This window comes from Vigna unguiculata, chromosome 10 (assembly GCF_037176805.1).
Source record: "Vigna unguiculata cultivar grain cowpea cultivar isolate G323 ecotype 2 chromosome 10, ASM3717680v1, whole genome shotgun sequence".
NCBI lineage: Eukaryota > Viridiplantae > Streptophyta > Magnoliopsida > Fabales > Fabaceae > Vigna > Vigna unguiculata.
In genome coordinates, this window is record NC_140801.1 from 2,371,364 (window position 1) to 2,393,817 (window position 22,454).

Sequence of the window (22,454 nt, forward strand, 5' to 3'; positions counted from 1 at the left end):
TAGTTTTCAAGAATTGAAGAAAAAATTAACATCTGCACCTGTTTTAATCCTTCCTGACCCTACAAAAAATTTTGAGGTATATTGTGATGCATGTGGACAAGGATTAGGATGTGTGTTGATGCAAGAAAGAAAAGTTGTAGCTTATGCTTCACGACAACTCAAGCAACATGAGCTTAATTATCCTACACATGATTTAGAATTAGCTGCAGTGGTGTTTGCATTGAAAATATGGAGACATTACTTGTATGGAGCAAGGTTTGAAGTTTTTAGTGACCATAAAAGTTTGAAATACCTTTTTGATCAAAAAGAGCTAAACATGAGACAACGTAGATGGATGGAATTTCTTAAGGATTACGACTTTGAGTTGCAATATCACCCTGGAAAAGCAAATGTTGTTGCCGATGCTTTGAGTCGAAAGTCTATACATGCATCCATGATGATGATGAAGGAATTGGATTTGATAAAATCATTCAGAGACTTGAACTTAGCTGTGAAGCTTAGACCCAATAGCATATGCTTAGGAATGTTAAAAATATCAAGTGAATTCTTAGAAGAAATAAAGAGAGTTCAAGAAAGAGATCAATTTTTGCAAGAAAAGTTGATAGCAAAAGTTGAAGGAAAAGAATCTGAATTCCACAAGGATTCAAATGGAATCATTAAGTTTAGAGATAGAATTTGCATACCTGCAAAAGAAGAGTTGAGAAAGTTGATAATGGAGGAAGCGCATAAGAGTAGCTTAAGTATTCATCCGGGTACTACAAAGATGTATCAAGACTTGAAGAAAATGTTTTGGTGGTCTGGGATGAAGAAAGAAGTGGTAGAGTTTGTTGCACGTTGTCTAGTGTGTCAGAAAACAAAAGTTGAACATAGAAAGCCTTATGGGGAACTACAATCCTTAGATGTACCGGAATGGAAATGGGAAAGCATATCCATGGATTTTGTGACAGGGTTACCAAAGACTGTGTCAGGTCATGATGCAATTTGGGTCATTGTAGATAGATTAACAAAATCTGCTCACTTTCTACCTATTAACATTAGATTTTCCTTAGAAAAGTTAGCTCATTTGTACATAAAAGAAATTATCAAGCTACATGGAGTACCTTCTAGTATAATTTCTGATAGAGACCCTCGTTTCACATCTAGATTTTGGGATAGCTTACAAAAAGCCTTGGGAACAAAAGTTAGGCTTAGTTCAGCTTATCACCCTCAAACTGATGGACAATCAGAAAGGACTATCCAATCTTTAGAAGACTTGTTGAGAGCCTGTGTTTTAGAACAAACTGAAAGTTGGGAGAAATTTTTACCACTTATAGAGTTCACTTATAATAACAGTTTCCACTCAAGCATAGGAATGGCTCCATATGAGGCTATATATGGGAGAAGGTGTAGAACCCCGTTGTGTTGGTATGAGAATGGAAATTCCTTAGTTTTGGGTCCAGAGGTAATTCAACAAGCAACTGATAAAATTAAAATAATCAGGGAAAAGATGAAAACTTCTCAAGATAGGCAGAAAAGTTACTATGACAAACGAAGAAAACCCCTTGAGTTTGAAGAAGGAGATCATGTTTTCTTGAAAGTTACACCTGTAACTGGAGTTGGTAGAGCTCTCAAATCTAGAAAACTTACACCCAAATTCATAGGTCCTTATCAAATCCTTAAAAGAATTGGTTCTGTCGCATACCAAATTGCTTTACCTCCAAACCTTTCAAAACTTCATAATGTTTTTCATGTGTCTCAACTTCGTAAATATATTCATGACCCTTTTCATGTGATAGAACCTGATATAGTACAGATACGAGAAAACCTTACTTATGATGTGCTTCCTGTAAGGATTGGAGATCGAAGGATTAAACAACTTCGGGGAAAGGACATACCTTTGGTAAAGGTATTGTGGAATCAACAAGATGAAGGTGATGCAACTTGGGAATTAGAAAGTAATATGAGAGAGATGTATCCCCATCTTTTTACAACCACGTGAATTTCGAGGACGAAATTCCTAAAAAGGAGGGGAGAAATGTAACATCCCTTTTTTTTAATATACTGTATTATTTATTTTAAAACAGTTAGAAAAATTATATTCTATTTTTACTAACGTTTTGTATTTTATTATGATGTAGTTTAAGCATTAAAAATATTATTAAATAGGTGTGTGTAAAAAAAAAATATGAAGAATTTTCTAAAAGAAAAAAAAATAATATAGAAAAAAAAAAAGAATAAGAAAGGATAAGAAGATAAGAAGAAAAGATAAGAAGAAAAAAAAAAGAAAAAAAAGGAGGATAATGATGGTTTGGATAAACATGCACATGCTTTGCTTTATATATATATAGAATGAGAGAAGTTACAGTGAGGTGAGAAAGTGAGAAAGTGAGAAAGAAAGAAAGAAAGAAAGGAGGGAGAGAGAGAAAGAAAGGAGAAAGAAAAAGAGAAAGAGAAAGAAAGGAGAGAGAGAAAGAGGAAGAGAAAGAAGAGAGAGAAAGAGAAAGAGAAAGAAGAGAGAAGAGAGAGAAAGAGAAAATAGGGTAAGAAAGTTTAGAGCAAAGATTCAAAGAGATCCTAGTCCTCTTTAAATATTATCGTGCTCTTCAATCAATAAGGTAAGGGGGAGTGAGGTTAAGCTCTTATATATTAATCTTGATAAGCTCATGGGTTTTATATCAATCTTTTATTTATTTTGACTCATATACTATTCTTTTTACTTTCATTTAACTTATTTTCATTTATTATCCTTTTATATTTATTTTATTTAATCTCCAATTATATACTGGTCCTATTTATTTATTTTATTTTATTTATCTCCAGTTACGCACTGGTCCTATTTATTTATTTTATTTTTATCTCCAGTTACGCCCTGGTCCTATTTATTTATTTTATTTTATTTTTATCTCCAGTTACGCACTGGTCCTATTTATTTATTTTATTTTTTATTTATCTCCAGTTACGCACTGGTCCTGTTTATTTATTTTATTTTATTTATCTCCAGTTACGCACTGGTCCTATTTATTTATTTTATTTTATTTATCTCCAGTTACGCACTGGTCCTATTTATTTATTTTATTTTATTTACCTCCAGTTATGCACTGGTCCTATTTATTTATTTTATTTTATTTATCTCCAGTTACGCACTGGTCCTGTTTATTTATTTTATTTTATTTATCTCCAGTTACGCACTGGTCCTGTTTATTTATTTTATTTTATTTATCTCCAGTTACGCACTGGTCCTGTTTATTTAGTTTATTTTATTTATCTCCAGTTACGCACTGGTCCTATTTATTTATTTTATTTAATTTAATTTATCTCCATTTATGCATTAGTCCTGTTTATTTATTTTATTTAATCTCCAATTACGTACTGGTCCTGTTTAATTTATATTTTTGTTTATTTATAACGTTCTTACCCTTATCTAATTATTTATTTAAAGTTCTTGCTTTGATTCTTATTTTATCATTATTTTTACAATTAAAAATAAATAAATGTGAAGTGAAAGTATATGTTATTTATTTAGTGAGCTTGGATAGAAGAAAATTGCATATACATTTTATCGTTGTTTTATATTCTTTGTATATTGTTTATACAATGACATGAATTGATAGTCATCACATTTTATGACCTTTGAAAATACCCAAGAGTGTGTCAGTTAAGTAAGAGTTAAGTCTGGTTTCAATAAGTTGAGATTAAACCAGTGTCAAAGTATTTGTATTTGGGAAGTCACAGTTTGGTACACTGCGGGATGAAAGGCAGGGACCATGGTGGGGTCTAAGGAAGTTTTACCAAGTAGGTGAATATCTGGATAGTTCAGAATAGCGCCCTGGACTAGGATATTCATAGGCCAAACTTGGGACTATCCGATACCTGCTCGGCATCGCCAAGGTTAGGTAGTGAGTATATATCTCTTTTGTGAGCTGATGAATGGCTAATATTCTCGAGAAAGAAATAATTATGATTGTACCAATATTTTATGAGAAATACTCAACTACCTAATCACTTCCCAAAGTAACTTTTGATGTTCAGATTGGATCATCAGAAGTGGAATATGGATCCATATGTCTGGTAAAACAAGATCAAGTTTTGTGGTTGTAGGTCCAAATCTAGGCCCCCGGTGTCTGCATTGTTTGTTGAGTTTATTAAGATTGATATTTAAGGCTTATAAAGACCTCACTTCTTTCATATTTTTCTTTCATATGTACCTGTTGCATGAGCAGAAGAGGAACCTGCTCAGTGAGAGTTATTCGGGATGTTATTGGTGGATCTTCTGAAGATTGACTCATGGATAATTTCTATTAATATCTTTAAAAGATGTTAAAAATATAGAAAATCTTCTATTCTGATGTAGGACTCTTAATATTTAACAAATATATATTTTTGTAATATTTCATGAACAATTACATAGATGCAAACTACATATATGAATATGAAGTTATGTTATTATTAATGTTCTCTCAAGGATAATCGTATGGAAAAAAAATGATTCCATATCTTTTAATAATTATTTAGTATAGTAGTCGGGGCGTCACATAAAAAAAAGAGAGAGAGGATAAGGTGAAGAGATAAACATTATCTCTTCATTAATTAAGTAATCATGATAAGCACATGATTTGGCTTATATATATATATATGTATGGAGTGAGGTTACGTGAAAGTGAAAGAGAAAGGAGAAAGAAGGAGAAAGAAAAAGAGAAAGAGAAAGGAAGGAGAGAGAGAAAGAAGAGAGAGAAAGAGAAAGAAGAAAGAGAAAGAGAAAGTAGAGAGGGAAAGCGAAAAATAGGAAAAAAAAAGTTTAGAGCAAAGATTCAAAGAGATCTTAGTCCTCTTCAAATATTATTAGTGTGCTCTTCAATCAATAAGGTAAGGGGGAGTGAGGTTAAGCTCTTATATATTAATCTTGATAAGCTCATGGGTTTTATATTAATCTTTTATTTATTTTGACTCATATATTATTCTTTTTACTTTCATTTAACTTATTTTCATTTATTATCCTCTTATATTTATTTTATTTAATCTCCGATTATATACTGATCCTGTTTATTTATTTATTTTATTTAATCTCCAAATATGTATTGATCCTGTTTATTTATTTTATTTAATCTTTAGTTACGCACTGATCCTATTTATTTATTTTATTTTATTTATCTCCAGTTACGCACTGGTCCTATTTATTTATTTTATTTTATTTACCTCCAGTTACGCACTGGTCCTGTTTATTTATTTTATTTTATTTATCTCCAGTTACGCACTGGTCCTATTTTATTTTATTTACCTCCAGTTACGCACTGGTCCTATTTATTTATTTTATTTTATTTACCTCCAGTTACGCACTGGTCCTATTTATTTATTTATTTTATTTTATTTACCTCCAGTTACGCACTGGTCCTATTTATTTATTTATTTTATTTTATTTACCTCCAGTTACGCACTGGTCCTATTTATTTATTTTATTTTATTTACCTCCAGTTACGCACTGGTCCTATTTATTTATTTTATTTTTATCTCCAGTTATGCACTGGTCCTGTTTATTTATTTCAATTAATATATCTCCAGTTATGCACTGGTCTCGTTTAATTTATATTTTTATATTTAATTATAATGTTCTAATCCTATCTAATTATTTACTTAAAGTTTTTGCTTTGATTCTTATTTTATCATTATTTTTACGATTAAAAATAAATAAATGTGAAGTGAAAGTATATATTATTTATTTAGTGAACTTGGATAGAAGAAAATTGCATATACATTTTATCGTTGTTTTATATTCTTGTATATTGTTTATACAATGACATGAATTGAAAGTCATCACATTTTATGACCTTTGAAAATACCCAAGAGTGTGTCAGTTAAGTAAGAGTTAAGTCTGGTTTCAATAAGTTGAGATTAAACCAGTGTCAAAGTATTTGTATTGGGAAGTCACAGTTTGGTACACTGCGGGATGAAAGGCAGGGACCATGGTGGGGTCTAAGGAAGTTTTACCAAGTAGGTGAATATCTGGATAGTTCAGAATAGCGCCCTGGACTAGGATATTCATAGGCCAAACTTGGGACTATCCGATACCTGCTCGGCATCGCCAAGGTTAGGTAGTGAGTATATATCTCTTTTGTGAGCCGATGAATGGCTAATATTCTCGAGAAATAAATAATTATGATTGTACCAATGTTTTATGAGAAATACTCAACTACCTAATCACTTCCCAAAGTAACTTTTGATGTTCAGATTGGATCATCAAAAAGTGAATATGGATCCATATGTCTGGTAAAACAAGATCAAGTTTGGTGGTTATAGGTCCAAATCTAGGCCCCCGGTGTCTGCATTGTTTGTTGAGTTTATTAAGATTGATATTTAAGGCTTATAAAGACCTCACTCCTTTCATATTTTTCTTTCATATGTACCTGTTGCATGAGCAGAAGAGGAACCTGCTCAGTGAGAGTTGTTCGGGATATTATTGGTGGATCTTCTGAAGATTGACTCACGGATAATTTCTATTAATATCTTTAGGAGATGTTAAAAATATAGAAAATCTTCTATTCTGATGAAGGACTCTTAATATTTAACAAATATATATTTTTGTAATATTTCATGAACAATTACATAGATGCAAACTACATATATGAATATGAAGTTATGTTATTATTAATGTTCTCTCAAGGATAATCTTATGGAAAAAAAAAAATTGATTCCACATCTTTTTATCAAATAATAATTATTTAGTATCAGTGGTGTTTGGATTAAAAATATGGAGACATTACTTGTATGGAGCAAGGTTCGAAGTTTTCAGTGACCATAAAAGTTGAAAGTACCTTTTTGATCAGAAAGAACTAAACATGAGACAACGTAGATGGATGGAATTTCTTAAGGATTACGACTTTGAGCTACAATACCACCCTGGGAAAGCAAATGTTGTTGCAGATGCTTTGAGTCGAAAGTCTATACATGCATCCATGATGATGGTGAAGGAATTGGATCTGATAGAATCATTCAGAGACTTGAACTTAGCAGTAAAACTTAGACCTAATAGCATATGCTTAGGAATGTTAAAAATATCAAGTGAATTCTTAGAAGAAATAAAAAGAGCTCAAGAAATAGATAAATTTTTACAAGAAAAGTTGATAGCAAAAGTTGAAGGAAAGGAATCAGAATTTCACAAGGATTCAAATGGAATCATCAAGTTTAGAGATAGAATTTGCATACCTGCAAAAGAAGAGTTGAGAAAGTTGATAATGGAGGAAGCTCATAAGAGTAGCTTAAGTATTCATCCGGGTACTACAAAGATGTATCAAGACTTGAAGAAAATGTTTTGGTGGTCTGGGATGAAGAAAGAAGTGGTGGAGTTTGTTGCACGTTGTTTAGTGTGTCAGAAAACAAAAGTTGAACATAGAAAGCCTTATGGGGAACTACAATCCCTAGATGTACCAGAATGGAAATGGGAAAGCATATCCATGGATTTTGTGACAGGTTTACCAAAGACTGTGTCTGGTCATGATGCAATTTGGGTCATTGTAGATAGATTAACAAAATCTGCTCACTTTCTACCTATTAATATTAGATTTTCTTTAGAAAAGTTAGCTCATTTGTACATAAAAGAAATTATCAAGCTGCATGGAGTACCTTCTAGTATAATTTCTGATAGAGACCCTCGTTTCACATCTAGATTTTGGGAAAGCTTACAAAAATCCTTGGGAACAAAAGTTAGGCTTAGTTCAGCCTATCACCCTCAAACTGATGGACAATCAGAAAGGACCATTCAATCTTTAGAAGACTTGTTGAGAGCCTGTGTTTTAGAACAAACTGAAAGTTGGGAGAAATTTCTACCACTTATAGAGTTCACTTATAACAACAGTTTCCACTTGAGCATAGGAATGGCCCCATATGAGGCTTTATATGGGAGAAGATGTAGAACCCCGTTGTGTTGGTATGAGAATGGAAATTCCTTAGTTTTGGGTCCAGAGGTAATTCAACAAGCAACTGAGAAGATTAAAATGATCAGGGAAAAGATGAAAACTTCTCAAGATAGGCAGAAAAGTTACTATGACAAACGAAGAAAACCCCTTGAGTTTGAAGAAGGAGATCATGTTTTCTTGAAAGTTACGCCTGTAACTGGAGTTGGTAGAGCTCTCAAATCTAGAAAACTTACACCCAAATTCATAGGTCCTTATCAAATCCTTAAAAGAATTGGTTCTGTCGTATACCAAATTGCTTTACCTCCAAACCTTTCAAAACTTCATGATGTTTTTCATGTGTCTCAACTTCGTAAATATATTCATGACCCTTTTCATGTGATAGAACCTGATATAGTACAAATACGAGAAAACCTTACTTATGATGTGCTTCCTGTAAGGATTGGAGATCGAAGGATTAAACAACTTCGAGGAAAGGACATACCTTTGGTAAAGGTATTGTGGAATCAACAAGATGAAGGTGATGCAACTTGGGAATTAGAAAGTAATATGAGAGAGATGTATCCCCATCTTTTTACAACCACGTGAATTTCGAGGACGAAATTCCTAAAAGGAGGGGAGAAATGTAACATCCCTATTTTTTAATAAACTATATTATTTATTTTAAATAAAACATTTAGAAAATATTCTATTTTTACTAACGTTTTGTATTTTATTATGATGTAGTTTAAGCATTAAAAATATTATTAAATAGGTGTGTGTAAAAAAAAAATATATGAAGAATTTTCTAAAAGAGATAAAAAAAATAATATAGAAAAGAAAAAAAGAAGAAGAAGAAGAAAGGATAAGAAGATAAGAAGAAAAGAAGAAAAGATAAGAAGAAAAGAAAAAAAAAAGAGAGAGAGGATAAGGTGAAGAGATAAACATTATCTCTTCATTAATTAAGTAATCATGATAAGCACATGATTTGGCTTATATATATATGTATGGAGTGAGGTTACGTGAAAGTGAAAGAGAAAGGAGAAAGAAGGAGAAAGAAAAAGAGAAAGAGAAAGGAAGGAGAGAGAGAAAGAAGAGAGAGAAAGAGAAAGAAGAAAGAGAAAGAGAAAGTAGAGAGGGAAAGCGAAAAATAGGAAAAAAAAAAGTTTAGAGCAAAGATTCAAAGAGATCTTAGTCCTCTTCAAATATTATTAGTGTGCTCTTCAATCAATAAGGTAAGGGGGAGTGAGGTTAAGCTCTTATATATTAATCTTGATAAGCTCATGGGTTTTATATTAATCTTTTATTTATTTTGACTCATATATTATTCTTTTCACTTTCATTTAATTTATTTTCATTTAGTATCCTCTTATATTTATTTTATTTAATCTCCGATTATATACTGATCCTGTTTATTTATTTATTTTATTTAATCTCCAAATATGTATTGATCATGTTTATTTATTTTATTTAATCTTTAGTTACGCACTGATCCTGTTTATTTTATTTTATTTACCTCCAGTTACGCACTGGTCCTATTTATTTATTTTATTTTATTTATCTCCAGTTAAGCACTGGTCCTGTTTATTTATTTTATTTTATTTATCTTCAGTTACGCACTGTTCCTGTTTATTTATTTTATTTATCTCCAGTTACGCACTGGTCCTGTTTATTTAGTTTATTTTATTTATCTCCAGTTACGCACTGGTCCTGTTTATTTATTTTATTTTATTTACCTCCAGTTACGCACTGGTCCTATTTATTTATTTTATTTTATTTATCTCCAGGTACGCACTGGTCCTGTTTATTTATTTTATTTTATTTACCTCCAGTCACGCACTGGTCCTGTTTATTTTATTTTATTTTATTTATCTCCAGTTACGCACTGGTCCTGTTTATTTTATTTTATTTATCTCCAGTTACGCACTGGTCCTGTTTATTTATTTTATTTTATTTAATCTCCAATTACGTACTGGTCCTGTTTAATTTATATTTTTGTTTAATTATAACGTTCTTACCCTTATCTAATTATTTATTTAAAGTTCTTGCTTTGATTCTTATTTTATCATTATTTTTACAATTAAAAATAAATAAATGTGAAGTGAAAGTATATATTATTTTATTTAGTGAGCTTTGATAGAAGAAAAATTGCATGTACATTTTATCGTTGTTTTATATTCTTTGTGTATAGTTTATACAATGACATGATTTGATAGTCATCACATTTTATGACCCTTGAAAATATCCAAGAGTATGTCAGTTGAGTGAGAGTTAAGTTGGTTTCAATAAGTTGAGATTAAACCAGTGTCAAAGTGTTTGTATTTGGGAAGTCACAGTTTGGTACACTGCGGGATGAAAGGCAGGGACCATGGTGGGGTCTAAGGAAGTTTTACCAAGTAGGTGAATATCTGGATAGTTCAGAATAGCGCACTGGACTAGGATATTCATAGGCCAAACTTGGGACTATCCGATACCTGCTCGGCATCGCCAAGGTTAGGTAGTGAGTATATATCTCTTTTATGAGCCGATGAATGGCTAATATTCTCGAGAAAGAAATAATTATGATTGTACCAATGTTTTATGAGAAATACTCAACTACCTAATCACTTCCCAAAGCAACTTTTGATGTTCAGATTGGATCATCAAAAAGTGAATATGGATCCATATGTCTGGTAAAACAAGATCAAGTTTGGTGGTTATAGGTCCAAATCTAGGCCCCCGGTGTCTGCATTGTTTGTTGAGTTTATTAAGATTGATATTTAAGGCTTATAAAGACCTCACTCCTTTCATATTTTTCTTTCATATGTACCTGTTGCATGAGCAGAAGAGGAACCTGCTCAGTGAGAGTTGTTCGGGATATTATTGGTGGATCTTTTGAAGATTGACTCATGGATAATTTCTATTAATATCTTTAGGAGATGTTAAAAATATAGAAAATCTTCTATTTTGATGTAAGACTCTTAATATTATACAAATATATATTTTTGTAATATTTCATGAACAATTACAGAGATGTAAACCATATATATATGAATATGATATTATGTTATTATTAATGTTCTCTCAAGGATAATCTCTAAAAAAAAAAAAATTGATTCCATATCTTTGCATACCTGCAAAAGAAGAATTGAGAAAGTTGATAATGGAGGAAGCTCATAAGAGTAGCTTAAGTATTCATCCGGGTACTACAAAGATGTATCAAGACTTGAAGAAAATGTTTTGGTGGTCTGGGATGAAGAAAGAAGTGGTGGAGTTTGTTGCACGTTGTCTAGTGTGTCAGAAAACAAAAGTTGAACATAGAAAGCCTTATGGGGAACTACAATCCTTAGATGTACCGGAATGGAAATGGGAAAGCATATCCATGGATTTTGTGACAGGTTTACCAAAGACTGTGTCAGGTCATGATGCAATTTGGGTCATTGTGGATAGGTTAACTAAATCTGCTCACTTTCTACCTATTAACATTAGATTTTCCTTAGAAAAGTTAGCTCATTTGTACATAAAAGAAATTATCAAGCTACATGGAGTACCTTCTAGTATAATTTCTGATAGAGACCCTCGTTTCACATCTAGATTTTGGGATAGCTTACAAAAAGCTTTGGGAACAAAAGTTAGGCTTAGTTCAGCTTATCACCCTCAAACTGATGGACAATCAGAAAGGACTATCCAATCTTTAGAAGACTTGTTGAGAGCCTGTGTTTTAGAACAAACTGAAAGTTGGGAGAAATTTTTACCACTTATAGAGTTCACCTATAATAACAGTTTCCACTCAAGCATAGGAATGGCTCCATATGAGGCTCTATATGGGAGAAGGTGTAGAACCCCGTTGTGTTGGTATGAGAATGGAAATTCCTTAGTTTTGGGTCCAGAGGTAATTCAACAAGCAACTGATAAAATTAAAATAATCAGGGAAAAGATGAAAACTTCTCAAGATAGGCAGAAAAGTTACTATGACAAACGAAGAAAACCCCTTGAGTTTGAAGAAGGAGATCATGTTTTCTTGAAAGTTACGCCTGTAACTGGGGTTGGTAGAGCTCTCAAATCTAGAAAACTTACACCCAAATTCATAGGTCCTTATCAAATTCTTAAAAGAATTGGTTCTGTCGCATACCAAATTACTTTACCTCCAAACCTTTCAAAACTTCACAATGTTTTTCATGTGTCTCAACTTCGTAAATATATTCATGACCCTTTTCATATGATAGAACCTGATATAGTACAAATACGAGAAAACCTTACTTATGATGTGCTTCCTGTAAGGATTGGAGATCGAAGGATTAAACAACTTCGAGGAAAGGACATACCCTTGGTAAAGGTATTGTGGAGTCAACAAGATGAAGGTGATGCAACTTGGGAATTAGAAAGCAATATGAGAGAGATGTATCCCCATCTGTTTACAACCATGTGAATTTCGGGGACGATATTCCTAAAAGGAGGGGAGAAATGTAACATCCCTATTTTTAATAAACTGTATTATTTATTTTAAATAAAACACTTAGAAAAATTCTATTTTTACTAATGCTTTATATTTTATTATGATGTAGTTTAAACATTAAAAATATATTTTATCATGATGTAATTTTTACTTATTGAAAATAACAGTAAAAACAAAACAAAACAAATTATATATATATATATATATATATTAGGAAAAATTATTTTAATTAAATAGGTGTGTGTAAAAAAAAAATATATATATATATATATGAAGAATCTTTTAAAAAAAATATATAGAAAAAAAAAGAATAAGAAAGGATAAGAAGATAAGAAGAAAAGATAAGAAGAAAAGATAAGAAGAAAAAAAAAAGGAGGATAATGATGATTTGGAAAAACATGCACATGCTTTGCTTTATATATATATATATATGGAATGAGAGAAGTTACGGTGAGGTGAGAAAGTGAGAAAGTGAGAAAGAAAGAAAGAAAGAAAGAAAGAAAGAAAGGAGGGAAAGAGAGAAAGAAAGGAGAAAGAAAAAGAGAAAGAGAAAGAAAGAAGAGAGAGAAAGAGAGAAGAAAGAAAGGAGAAAGAAAAAGAAAATAGGAAAAGAAAGTTTAGAGCAAAGATTCAAAGGGATCCTAGTCTTCTACAAATATTATTAGTGTGCTCTTCAATCAATAAGGTAATGGGGAGTGAGGTTAAGCTTTTATATATTAATCTTGATAAGCTCATGTGTTTTATATTAATCTTTTATTTATTTTGACTCATATATTATTCTTTTTACTTTCATTTAACTTATTTTCATTTATTATCCTCTTATATTTATTTTATTTAATCTCCAATTATATACTGATCCTGTTTATTTATTTATTTTATTTAATCTCCAAATATGTATTGATCCTGATTATTTATTTTATTTAATCTTTAGTTACGCACTGATCCTATTTATTTATTTTATTTAATCTTTAGTTACGCATTGATCCTATTTATTTATTTTATTTTATTTATCTCCAGTTACGCACTGGTCCTATTCATTTATTTTATTTTATTTATCTCCAGTTACGCACTGGTCCTATTTATTTATTTTATTTTATTTATCTCCAGTTACGCACTGGTCCTATTTATTTATTTTATTTTATTTACCTCCAGTTACGCACTGGTCCTATTTATTTATTTTATTTTATTTATCTCCAGTTACGCACTGGTCCTGTTTATTTATTTTATTTTATTTACCTCCAGTCACGCACTGGTCCTGTTTATTTTATTTTATTTTATTTATCTCCAGTTACGCACTGGTCCTGTTTATTTTATTTTATTTATCTCCAGTTACGCACTGGTCCTGTTTATTTATTTTATTTTATTTAATCTCCAATTACGTACTGGTCCTGTTTAATTTATATTTTTGTTTAATTATAACGTTCTTACCCTTATCTAATTATTTATTTAAAGTTCTTGCTTTGATTCTTATTTTATCATTATTTTTACAATTAAAAATAAATAAATGTGAAGTGAAAGTATATATTATTTTATTTAGTGAGCTTTGATAGAAGAAAAATTGCATGTACATTTTATCGTTGTTTTATATTCTTTGTGTATAGTTTATACAATGACATGATTTGATAGTCATCACATTTTATGACCCTTGAAAATATCCAAGAGTATGTCAGTTGAGTGAGAGTTAAGTTGGTTTCAATAAGTTGAGATTAAACCAGTGTCAAAGTATTTGTATTTGGGAAGTCACAGTTTGGTACACTGCGGGATGAAAGGCAGGGACCATGGTGGGGTCTAAGGAAGTTTTACCAAGTAGGTGAATATCTGGATAGTTCAGAATAGCGCACTGGACTAGGATATTCATAGGCCAAACTTGGGACTATCCGATACCTGCTCGGCATCGCCAAGGTTAGGTAGTGAGTATATATCTCTTTTGTGAGCCGATGAATGGCTAATATTCTCGAGAAAGAAATAATTATTATTGTACCAATGTTTTATGAGAAATACTCAACTACCTAATCACTTCCCAAAGCAACTTTTGATGTTCAGATTGGATCATCAGAAGTGGAATATGGATCCATATGTCTGGTAAAACAAGATCAAGTTTGGTGGTTATAGGTCCAAATCTAGGCCCCCGGTGTCTGCATTGTTTGTTGAGTTTATTAAGATTGATATTTAAGGCTTATAAAGACCTCACTCCTTTCATATTTTTCTTTCATATGTACCTGTTGCATGAGCAGAAGAGGAACCTGCTCAGTGAGAGTTGTTCGGGATATTATTGGTGGATCTTTTGAAGATTGACTCATGGATAATTTCTATTAATATCTTTAGGAGATGTTAAAAATATAGAAAATCTTCTATTTTGATGTAAGACTCTTAATATTATACAAATATATATTTTTGTAATATTTCATGAACAATTACAGAGATGTAAACCATATATATATGAGTATGATATTATGTTATTATTAATGTTCTCTCAAGGATAATCTCTAAAAAAAAAAAATTGATTCCATATCTTTGTATCAAATAATAATTATTTAGTATAGTAGTCGGGGTGTCACATTTAGTGGTATCAGAGCAGTTCCTTCTGTCAAGACCTTGGGTATGGTGTCTTCCATGTTTGTAGTCTCTACTAGTAAGTAGAGGTGCAAGTTGTTTGTTTTTACATTTTCTTGTAGAGGAGAAATGCAAGATAAGTAGACTAATAAAAGTAAGTAATAACAACAATTAATACTTGTAGTAAGGATAAGTTTTAACAATAGTTAAAAAAAAATGGAAAGAAAACTAAGGAAATTGTTCATTCTTTCAGGAAAAGATGGATAACGGACCAAACTTTACCAATGAGTTGTTGGAAAGAATGACAATTGTCCTGGAAAATATGAGCCAAAAACAAAATGTTGAACTCATGGAAAATCAAGGATTAGAAACTTTTCGCAGGAATAATCCACAAAAATTTAAAGGGGGATTTAATCCTGAAGGTGCTCAATCATGGATAGCAGAAATTGAGAAAATTTTCATCGCAATGACGTGTGCAGATGCAAATAGAGTCACATTTGCTACATTTATGCTCGTTGAAGAAGCTGAAAACTGGTGGAGATTTACAAAACAACAATTGGAGGATGAAGGGAGAGAAATTACTTGGGAAACCTTCAAACAAAAGTTTCTGGAAAAATATTTTCCAGAGGATCTTCGAAGGAGGAAAGAAGTTGAATTCCTTAATCTTCGTCAAGGAATCATGTCTGTAGGAGAATATGCAGCAAAGTTTGACGAGCTGTCAAAGTTTTGTCCTTACTTTCATGATAGAGTTGATGAACGTTCCCGTTGTTCTAAGTTTGAAAGTGGACTGAGACCTGATATTAAACAAGCAGTTGGTTATTTAGAGATTTCTTCTTTTCCCACTCTTGTAAATCGTTGTAGGATTTATGAGGATGATACTAAGGCAAGACAAACTCAGTGGAGACAAGGAGGGCCTTTGAGGCACAAAAGAAATGATTTTAATAATAAGAAACCTTACCAACGTCCATCTCATGCTTCGTGGAATTCTTCAGGACAAAGACATTCCTCTGCTGCCAATAATTCAGGTATAACCAACCATATCAAATGTTTCCACTGTGGAGGACCTCATCTGTCAAGAAACTGCACCACAAGGACTATAACTTGCTTCAATTGTGGGAAGTTGGGTCATTATCGTAATGAATGCAAAGAGTTAATTAAGGAGCAAGGAAGTGGGGGAAGCAGCAACCGAGGAAATAATCAACTTGGACGACCAAAGACAACCGGAAGAGTCTTCACAATGAATGGTACTGAAGCTGTTCAATCTGAAGATCTAATCCAAGGTAAATGCATCATAAATGGTCACCTCGTTAATGTACTATATGATTCAGGTGCTACCCATTCTTTCATATCACATGAATGTGTCAAACATTTAAAGTTACATGTCTCTTTATTGCCATATGACTTAACTGTATCTACTCCTACCAATGTTCCAGTCACCACTTCACTTACATGCACAAATTGTCATATTTCTATAGGGAATAGAAAATTTTATGTAAATCTTATATCTCTACCCTTGTCTCATTTGGATATTGTTCTTGGAATGGACTGGTTATCTTCCAACCATGTTCTCCTAAACTGTCACGATAAGACTTTAATTTTTGAATCACACATAGGTGAAGTTTTTGACTCAAAAGAATTAAAAGAGAGTACTACCAATCACAATGAAATCCCAAAAGGATCTCAAGTATACATGATCTTAACTTCTTTAAAAGTCAAGGAAATTCCAGACATTAATAAGTTTCCTGTTGTTTGTGAGTATCTTGATGTTTTCCCTGAGGATGTCCCTGGGTTACCTCCACAAAGAGAAATAGAATTCACTATAGACTTGGTACCCGGATCAAGACCTGTGTCTATAGCCCCTTATAGGATGTCACCTCTAGAGTTAGCAGAGTTGAAAAAACAAATAGAAGAATTGTTGGATAAACAATTCATCAGACCTAGTGTTTCTCCCTGGGGTGCACCAGTATTGTTAGTCAAGAAAAAGGATGGAACAATGAGGTTGTGTGTGGATTATCGTCAGCTTAACAAAATCACCATTAAGAACAAATACCCTCTACCAAGGATTGATGATTTGATGGATCAATTGAGAGGAGCTGTGGTATATTCCAAAATTGACTTAAAATCTGGCTATCATCAGATTCTAGTCAAGGCGGAAGATATTCAAAAGACAGCATTTAGGACAAGATACGGTCATTATGAGTACTTGGTAATGCCTTTTGGTGTGACCAATGCTCCTGCCATTTTTATGGATTATATGAACCGTATTTTTCATGAATTTTTGGATAAATTTGTGGTTGTTTTCATTGATGACATTTTAATTTATTCCAAAAATCATGAAGAACATGAGAGGCATTTGAGGATTGTGTTACAAATTCTAAGAGAGAGACAATTGTATGGAAAATGGTCAAAGTGTGAATTCTGGTTGAGAGAAGTTAAATTTTTGGGTCATGTGATATCACAAAATGGCATTGCAGTTGACCCCTCAAAGGTTCAAGCGGTATTGCTTTGGGAACAACCAAAGAATATCACAGAAATACGTAGTTTCTTAGGATTAGCAGGCTACTATAGAAAATTCATTGAAGGATTTTCTAAATTAGCATTGCCTTTGACTAAGTTAACACGTAAGGGACAACCTTTCGAATGGAATGAAGCATGTGAGTTTAGTTTTCAAGAATTGAAGAAAAAATTAACATCTGCACCTGTTTTAATCCTTCCTGACTCTACAAAAAATTTTGAGGTATATTGTGATGCATGTGGACAAGGATTAGGATGTGTGTTGATGCAAGAAAGAAAAGTTGTAGCTTATGCTTCACGACAACTCAAGCAACATGAGCTTAATTATCCTACACATGATTTAGAATTAGCTGCAGTGGTGTTTGCATTGAAAATATGGAGACATTACTTGTATGGAGCAAGATTTGAAGTTTTTAGTGACCATAAAAGTTTGAAATACCTTTTTGATCAAAAAGAGCTAAACATGAGACAACGTAGATGGATGGAATTTCTTAAGGATTACGACTTTGAGTTGTAATATCACCCTGGAAAAGCAAATGTTGTTGCAGATGCTTTGAGTCGAAAGTCTATACATGCATCCATGATGATGGTGAAGGAATTGGATCTGATAGAATCATTCAGAGACTTGAACTTAGCTGTAAAACTTAGACCTAATAGCATATGCTTAGGAATGTTAAAAATATCAAGTGAATTCTTAGAAGAAATAAAAAGAGCTCAAGAAATAGATAAATTTTTACAAGAAAAGTTGATAGCAAAAGTTGATGGAAAGGAATCAGAATTTCACAAGGATTCAAATGGAATCATCAAGTTTAGAGATAGAATTTGCATACCTGCAAAAGAAGAATTGAGAAAGTTGATAATGGAGGAAGCTCATAAGAGTAGCTTAAGTATTCATCCGGGTACTACAAAGATGTATCAAGACTTGAAGAAAATGTTTTGGTGGTCTGGGATGAAGAAAGAAGTGGTGGAGTTTGTTGCACGTTGTCTAGTGTGTCAGAAAACAAAAGTTGAACATAGAAAGCCTTATGGGGAACTACAATCCTTAGATGTACCGGAATGGAAATGGGAAAGCATATCCATGGATTTTGTGACAGGTTTACCAAAGACTGTGTCAGGTCATGATGCAATTTGGGTCATTGTGGATAGGTTAACTAAATCTGCTCACTTTCTACCTATTAACATTAGATTTTCCTTAGAAAAGTTAGCTCATTTGTACATAAAAGAAATTATCAAGCTACATGGAGTACCTTCTAGTATAATTTCTGATAGAGACCCTCGTTTCACATCTAGATTTTGGGATAGCTTACAAAAAGCTTTGGGAACAAAAGTTAGGCTTAGTTCAGCTTATCACCCTCAAACTGATGGACAATCAGAAAGGACTATCCAATCTTTAGAAGACTTGTTGAGAGCCTGTGTTTTAGAACAAACTGAAAGTTGGGAGAAATTTTTACCACTTATAGAGTTCACCTATAATAACAGTTTCCACTCAAGCATAGGAATGGCTCCATATGAGGCTCTATATGGGAGAAGGTGTAGAACCCCGTTGTGTTGGTATGAGAATGGAAATTCCTTAGTTTTGGGTCCAGAGGTAATTCAACAAGCAACTGATAAAATTAAAATAATCAGGGAAAAGATGAAAACTTCTCAAGATAGGCAGAAAAGTTACTATGACAAACGAAGAAAACCCCTTGAGTTTGAAGAAGGAGATCATGTTTTCTTGAAAGTTACGCCTGTAACTGGGGTTGGTAGAGCTCTCAAATCTAGAAAACTTACACCCAAATTCATAGGTCCTTATCAAATTCTTAAAAGAATTGGTTCTGTCGCATACCAAATTACTTTACCTCCAAACCTTTCAAAACTTCACAATGTTTTTCATGTGTCTCAACTTCGTAAATATATTCATGACCCTTTTCATATGATAGAACCTGATATAGTACAAATACGAGAAAACCTTACTTATGATGTGCTTCCTGTAAGGATTGGAGATCGAAGGATTAAACAACTTCGAGGAAAGGACATACCTTTGGTAAAGGTATTGTGGAGTCAACAAGATGAAGGTGATGCAACTTGGGAATTAGAAAGCAATATGAGAGAGATGTATCCCCATCTGTTTACAACCATGTGAATTTCGGGGACGAAATTCCTAAAAGGAGGGGAGAAATGTAACATCCCTATTTTTAATAAACTGTATTATTTATTTTAAATAAAACACTTAGAAAAATTCTATTTTTACTAATGCTTTATATTTTATTATGATGTAGTTTAAACATTAAAAATATATTTTATCATGATGTAATTTTTACTTATTGAAAATAACAGTAAAAACAAAACAACACAAATTATATATATATATATATATATTAGGAAAAATTATTTTAATTAAATAGGTGTGTGTAAAAAATATATATATATATATATATATGAAGAATCTTTTAAAAAAAATATATAGAAAAAAAGAAGAAGAAGAAGAGATAAGAAGATAAGAAGAAAAAAAAAAGAAGAAAAAGAAGATAAGATAAGATAAGATAAGAAGAAAAAAAAATCTAAAGAGATAAACATTATCTCTTAATTAATGAATGCAATGATTACTTAAAAGGATAAGCACATGGATGTTATATATATATAGAATGAAGGTTACGTGAGAAAGTGAGAAAGAAAGAAAGAAAGAAAGAAGGAAAGAAAGAAAGAAAGAAAACGGGAGAGAGAAAGAGAGAAAGAAAGAAAGAAGAGAGAGAAAGAGAAAGAGAAATAGAAAGAAGAGAGAGAAAGTTTAAAGCAAAGATTCAAAGAGATTCTAGTCCTCTACAAATATTATTAGTGTGCTCTTTTCAATCAATAAGGTAAGGGGGAGTGAGGTTAAGCTTTTATATATTAATCTTCATAAGCTCATGTGTTTTATATTAATCTTTTATTTATTTTGACTCATATATTATTCTTTTTACTTTCATTTAACTTATTTTCATTTATTATCCTCTTATATTTATTTTATTTAATCTCCAATTATATACTGATCCTGTTTATTTATTTATTTTATTTAATCTCCAAATATGTATTGATCCTGTTTATTTATTTTATTTAATCTTTAGTTACGCACTGATCCTATTTATTTATTTTATTTTATTTATCTCCAGTTACGCACTGGTCCTATTTATTTATTTTATTTTATTTACCTCCAGTTATGCACTGGACCTATTTATTTATTTTATTTTATTTATCTCGAGTTACGCACTGGTCCTATTTATTTATTTTATTTTATTTACCTCCAGTTACGCACTGGTCCTATTTATTTATTTTATTTTATTTATCTCCAGTTACGCACTGGTCCTATTTTATTTTATTTACCTCCAGTTACGCACTGGTCCTATTTATTTATTTTATTTTATTTACCTCCAGTTACGCACTGGTCCTATTTATTTATTTATTTTATTTTATTTACCTCCAGTTACGCACTGGTCCTATTTATTTATTTATTTTATTTTATTTACCTCCAGTTACGCACTGGTCCTATTTATTTATTTTATTTTATTTACCTCCAGTTACGCACTAGTCCTATTTATTTATTTTATTTTTATCTCCAGTTATGCACTGGTCCTGTTTATTTATTTCAATTAATATATCTCCAGTTATGCACTGGTCTCGTTTAATTTATATTTTTATATTTAATTATAATGTTCTAATCCTATCTAATTATTTACTTAAAGTTCTTGCTTTGATTCTTATTTTATCATTATTTTTACGATTAAAAATAAATAAATGTGAAGTGAAAGTATATATTATTTATTTAGTGAACTTGGATAGAAGAAAATTGCATATACATTTTATCGTTGTTTTATATTCTTGTATATTATTTATACAATGACATGAATTGAAAGTCATCACATTTTATGACCTTTGAAAATACCCAAGAGTGTGTCAGTTAAGTAAGAGTTAAGTCTGGTTTCAATAAGTTGAGATTAAACCAGTGTCAAAGTATTTGTATTGGGAAGTCACAGTTTGGTACACTGCGGGATGAAAGGCAGGGACCATGGTGGGGTCTAAGGAAGTTTTACCAAGTAGGTGAATATCTGGATAGTTCAGAATAGCGCCCTGGACTAGGATATTCATAGGCCAAACTTGGGACTATCCGATACCTGCTCGGCATCGCCAAGGTTAGGTAGTGAGTATATATCTCTTTTGTGAGCCGATGAATGGCTAATATTCTCGAGAAATAAATAATTATGATTGTACCAATGTTTTATGAGAAATACTCAACTACCTAATCACTTCCCAAAGCAACTTTTGATGTTCAGATTGGATCATCAAAAAGTGAATATGGATCCATATGTCTGGTAAAACAAGATCAAGTTTTGTGGTTGTAGGTCCAAATCTAGGCCCCCGGTGTCTGCATTGTTTGTTGAGTTTATTAAGATTGATATTTAAGGCTTATAAAGACCTCACTCCTTTCATATTTTTCTTTCATATGTACCTGTTGCATGAGCAGAAGAGGAACCTGCTCAGTGAGAGTTGTTCGGGATATTATTGGTGGATCTTCTGAAGATTGACTCATGGATAATTTCTATTAATATCTTTAGGAGATGTTAAAAATATAGAAAATCTTCTATTCTGATGTAGGACTCTTAATATTTAACAAATATATATTTTTGTAACATTTCATGAACAATTACATAGATGCAAACTACATATATGAATATGAAGTTATGTTATTATTAATGTTCTCTCAAGGATAATCGTATGGAAAAAAAAATTGATTCCACATCTTTTTATCAAATAATAATTATTTAGTATAGTATAATTATTAAAAGATTGGTTATATTGACGCCCCGACTACTATACTAAATAATTATTAAAAGATATGGAATCATTTTTTTTCCATACGATTATCCTTGAGAGAACATTAATAATAACATAACTTCATATTCATATATGTAGTTTGCATCTATGTAATTGTTCATGAAATATTACAAAAATATATATTTGTTAAATATTAAGAGTCCTACATCAGAATAGAAGATTTTCTATATTTTTAACATCTCCTAAAGATATTAATAGAAATTATCCATGAGTCAATCTTCAGAAGATCCACCAATAAC

The 22,454-nt window shown here is 31.6% G+C and overlaps 1 protein-coding gene and 1 pseudogene across 1 annotated transcript in view; both read left to right on the plus strand.

Moving 5' to 3' along the window:
- Positions 1-22,454, plus strand: part of LOC114167089 (uncharacterized) — a 65,993-nt gene that overhangs the window by 21,656 nt on the left and 21,883 nt on the right. The gene's annotated exons all lie outside the window — the stretch shown is intronic.
- On the plus strand, positions 7,443-8,512 carry LOC146881995 (uncharacterized; annotated as a pseudogene).